Genomic DNA, 5591 nt, shown 5'->3' on the forward strand with positions numbered 1-5591 from the left:
ATGTTTTTTTTATTTATTTATTTATTTTTTATTTTAGTATGAATGTGATCAGTTATCACTATTATCTATTGCCCAGCAACGTTGCAGCAGATGATAATATTTATCAATAAATAAAGTTTCATGTTAAAAAATAAATAAATAAATTGAAACATCAAATACATCCCAACTCTTCAAAAACGTATTACAAAGCCTTAAAGAATGGTGTCAAAACTGGAGGATGAAAAAAAAAAATCCCTATAAGATTTCTTTTACCCTTCATCGTAAACTTACGAATACTTTATTATATTCTTTAAAAATACCCCTCTTATTCCTGTTACACGCCACTGCCGATGTACGGCAGTGAAGTCTGGGGAGCGCCCTCCTTTACAAAAAGGAAAAAATTACAATCATTTCAAAATAAACTCCTGAGAATAGCAGTGAATGCACCTCAGTTTGTAAGAAATAGCCAATTACATCGGGAACTATAAATGGAATCAATAGAAGACTTAATAAAAAAAATATTTCATAAAATTCAACTCCCAGTTACAAATTGTTAAAGGAGCAGTGACTTAAAACTTGGGAAATCCAACCTCATCTCGACGACTGAAACCCAGACTGGTGTAGGACATCCTGTTATAAATTTTATATTTATATATTCTAATATTGACACTACTACTATTTTATTTACTTTTTCTCTTCGTGTTATTCTCAAATTAACTTTTTTTCCCATTAGAAGTCAATTATTTATTTTTGAATGGAATATGGTCCGGGTGCGGTAAAAAAAAAACTCAAATATTAGATAATTATACTATTTCATTGAGCCAACGTTTCGCCCCACGTTGCAGGGCTTCGTCAGGGCTAAAAACGATATAAACACTATAGTTACAAAAAGGAAAAAAAAGAAAAAACATAAATGTAGAATAACAGGGGTATAAAATGAAAAGTAAGATATAATAACCGCACCCGGACCATATTCCATTCATCTATACACACGGTCAATCAATAATCTTCCAATTATTTATTTTATTTGTCTTTGTTATTAAGTTTATTCTTTCTCACTTCTTAGGAATCATTATTTTTATCTATTTGTTTAATTTTATATTTTGTTTATAATTAATTCATCGTTATTATTCACAAAGCTTTAATATTTATAGCGTTGTAAGTAGTAGGGAGTGTATTTTGCAACTCTTCCCCTCCCCCCCTAATCAATTGATAAACAAACAAACAAAATCTGTTATATTAACCATGTAAGGCCCACCAGGCTGATTTGGTATTCAATAAAAAAAATAAATCCCTGTAACACAGATCCACTGCCTAGCAAGCACTACATCTGGACAAACGAATTTGATTAAATCATGGTATAAAAGTGAAATCCATGAGGGCAATTTAATTTGGAAACGATCGATACTTCTGAACTATTCATAATAACCTAAATGCTGACAATGTGGTCTGAAGTAATTACCTACATTTTTCCATACACAAAAAAGTAATTGTTATAATTAATGGCTCGAAAGCAATACCAGCTTCAAAGTAACACAAATATCGCCATTTAACTATTCAACGTTTCGAATAAAACGTTAGACAGCGAACTATGTAAAGATCAACAAACTAAAACAATCAAATAAGAAATAACATTGAATTCATTAGGTTGCCTTGTTGTATCCCTGTTTTAAAAGTGCACAGTGAGGAGATTTTTGTCAAAGTTCAGTCAGCTTTATGAGTCACACTATTGTCTCAAATTTTAGACAGGCAGGAGGAATCCCAACTTGCTCAGCAGAGAGGGACAGAGCAAAGAAACAATAAGAACCGGCGCCAGTAGGCCGCAGGGGGCCTCGAGCAGACTGATCTCATGTAGCCGGTAGCTTCCACTATCTCTCTCTCTACTCTTTCTATCGGCATCGGTAATGGGGTTCCATATCCTCTAACAGGTCGTCTTAATTACACTTATACTTGATCCTTGTTACGTATACTTATGTATTTATCAAAGGCAGACTTAAAAAAAAAATATGGTATGAACAACGACTTAGAAAACAAAACCAGTCGTTGCTTCATCAATCCACAAAAACAGAAAGAACACATTACAAGTGTTCTGTCAACTAACAAGGCTAAATGAATGTACATGTCTTAAGTACCCTCGGAGATTGACATTCGACGCTTTGAGAAACCAACATCAGAAATACATGACAGTACAGAAATTCTATCCGATTAAGGAGAGGGTTCTTGCATGCACAACTCCGCTTTATAGTTCCGCTATAGATTAATAATTTATAAGATTGTAGTGATATAATTTTTTTTTTATATTTTCTATCCATTGGGTGTTTATTTTTTTCATTTTTGGTCTGTTCGCTGTTTGTTTCTCTAAGCGTTTCTTAAAATCCTTTTTTACTTTCACCTACTTTATGAAATATACTAAGGAGAAGTATTGCGGGATTGAAAAATTTTGAATTTGAGTTTTTGACGGAAATATACGTTATAACTTTTTTGGGGGGATATTCTCTAAACAGCTCAAACGATTATCATTAAACTTGATAAATCAATATACTATTAAGTGGTCTGTAGTATCAGATAGGTCTTATCCCCATCGAAATAGTATAGTGGGACTTAAATGCCAAATTTTACAAAAATCTTAATCTAAAGTACTTTGAATTTTATTTATTCGAAATAATTAATCATTTTGCATTGTTAAAAGTAATACAAAATGCATAAATGAGAACCATGAAAGAATTTTTTAGAGGTTAAGGGATCGAAGACAGCCGAACTTTACGGAATATGTACACGGCTTTCTTATATTTTGTTAAAATGTTGGATTCTTGGAAGAAAGAAATCTTATAATCTTGATATCTATTATCCGCACCTCGAGATATCGTAAATTCCGATTCTTATTTTTTATCGCAACAGTAAAAAAAAATTATTATTAGAATGTTTCACCTTCTAGGGTGATAATTATACTGTACCAAATCTTTATTTTCCTATACTTTCGAGAACTCACAGGTTAAACTATAGAATCTTGTATCCTCTCCTTCATTTAACAATTTTCTGCTCTGCAAATCATTATAAAAAGTTATTTTAATCTGGCTAAAACGATGGGTCAGGAACCGTAACTGGTAAGACATGGACCGGAGCAAGTTGCATTTCCGTGGAGGGATCATTACTGCAGCCGGATCATTTAGCAAGTGTCCCTCAATATATCTCCATTAGGATACAGTAAAGAGGGGTCCAAATCGGATTTGGGAGGGGGAGCGAGCATGACTTAGGGGATTAAATACAAATTTGATAGAGACCCTCCCTCCAGTCTGCCTCATCCAGATTTATATGTTGGGGTCTTCACTGGGTCCTTCTTGTTGAAGAGAACTTGGTAGACAACGAATCACAAGTCAACTATCCATTGTTGGATAGAAAAAACATATGTTTTGATCATTGTCCAGATTCTATAATTCTAGAGGAAAGTACTAGAGTGAAGAGTGAAGGGGAATTTTCGGTATAAGTCCATGGGATACAACAAATCATCGTAATACAACACAAGGATTATGAAATCCACAAAATGCTGAATAATGAAGTTAGAAAAGCCCAAAACTTATACCCCATCCTCCTTAAAGAACAAATGAAAATCCAATAGTCTACACTGTTTAGAAATCTATTTTTTAAAGGTGGTGGAGCAGAGTTTATGAATACGTGGGAGAGAGGGATTTGCATCACCTTGTAAAATTAATTACAAACACCAAGGAATCGATAGCTGGGGAAAGTTAAGGCTGTTATAATCGAAGAAAAGAACCACTAAAAACATGCAAGAGTAAAATAAAAAAAGTATATATATATTTTTATAATTTATTTATTGTTATTTACAACTGTATAAAAATATGTGCAACAAGTAAATTTGCTGTAGTTAACATAGTGACATGATACATACATGTGGAGAATCTACCCATTGATAGAACTCCAATAACATTTATAGAGCAGGAGATCTCGAGGCCATCTTCTTTTCAGGCGCCTAAGATGATTATTTGGTAATGAAGGAGAAGTCAGGTTAGAAACAAGTGGATTTAGGTGGTTGGGAAGTTTATCATAGAAGGATTGGTACCTGGTTCTGCCTAACTGATTTGGGACAAGGTAAGAAGCAGTAAGTATTTTACAAAGGATTTTGGACTGTAAGGATTGGATTCGGGAGGAATTTGATGGTTTACTGGAGCCCCAAAGCTCAACTCGTATGTCCAGATAGCCCTTATAATAGCCATGTAGATCAGTCTTTTGTAATGAATTGGCAATTTAGACCGTTTATCTAGTAAATGTAATAGTCGGAATCGCCGAGCAGTTTCCTGTCTTTTCAGTCTTGCATACAAGGATTCCTTGTCAGTTGTTTGTCCAGATGCAGTCTTAAGTAAAGGATCTCAAGGAATAAGTGGGGTATTATAAAAGGATAATGTAGGGCAAGAGATCGTGGGTTTACGACGAAGGGTAAATGTGATTTGGTGGGATTTATTGGAATTAATTTTAATCCTCCAGTTTTGGCACCATTCTTCAAGGGTGGTGATGTGGGATTGGAGGGTTTTACATATATATTTGTGTTCGAAAATTCTAAGAAAAAGACCTGTTTCTTTTTTTCAAGCAAAATATCCATTAACTCTTAAAATAATAAAAATACAACAAAACAGAAAAATTTATTCAATATGAATCTAGATCCAAATTATATATACCCATTTGAATTTACTATTTTATTGAACGAAAGTTAAATATTAAAAACATTTAGATAATAAACAAAACATAGGGAGAGAAGTAAGCGCAAATTAAGATAGGTCTATTGGAGCAAAGTATTACCAATTTCTGGTACCAAATTATTCGATGTCATATTTTTGGACATTTCGACTAAGGAAGAGATTAATAAAACTTTCCCTTTTCCTTTAGTCACAGATAGTATTTGAACAAACCTATCATCAACTATACTTTTATAATTCGAAAAAAATTAATCTCGCCATAAATGTTTGAGACATATTATTTAGCAAAAAATAACAGGGGGAGAAAGAAAAATATCAGAAAAACAATATTATTTTCAACTGAACTTTATAACAACCAATCAGATGTAACTTCCCCTCTTTCCCTCTCATCTTTATATGCCTTTCACTACCACTGGTGTGAACTCTCAGCTACACGAAACCTTTAACATCAGCGGACCAATATTATCCCTTGAGGAGCAAAGTAACCCACTCTACACTAACAGAGAACACACTCAGGTTTTTGAAGGCATGTCAAAAGCTGCCAACTTTCAAACGATTCCGCCCTTATCATAAGTTATATAATAGCTAAGTACGATATTTATGTGTGCATGTGTTCGAACAAAAAATAATGGAGGGTTGTTTTAAGGTTTTAGCTTCCAAAGTAATAAAGTCAATCGAAGTTCATAAAACATACAATGTAAACTTAAACCCTAGGAAAATAGTTTGTTTTTTTAATTACTTTTTTAAAGGTACTTGTCCAAGAATAAACGAAGAATATTATTATTTAAAACTATTACCACCATTAGTTAATTAACTCTTTCCACACGAGTTACCTTTCTAATAGTAAGGCAGAAAAATAACTAAATAATAACACTTGAGTCCATTTATAATAAGACAAAACCA

Source organism: Halyomorpha halys, unplaced genomic scaffold (genome assembly GCF_000696795.3).
Source record: "Halyomorpha halys isolate HHAL.00 unplaced genomic scaffold, Hhal_1.1 Scaffold1342.1, whole genome shotgun sequence".
In the NCBI taxonomy this organism is placed as follows: Eukaryota; Metazoa; Arthropoda; class Insecta; order Hemiptera; family Pentatomidae; genus Halyomorpha; species Halyomorpha halys.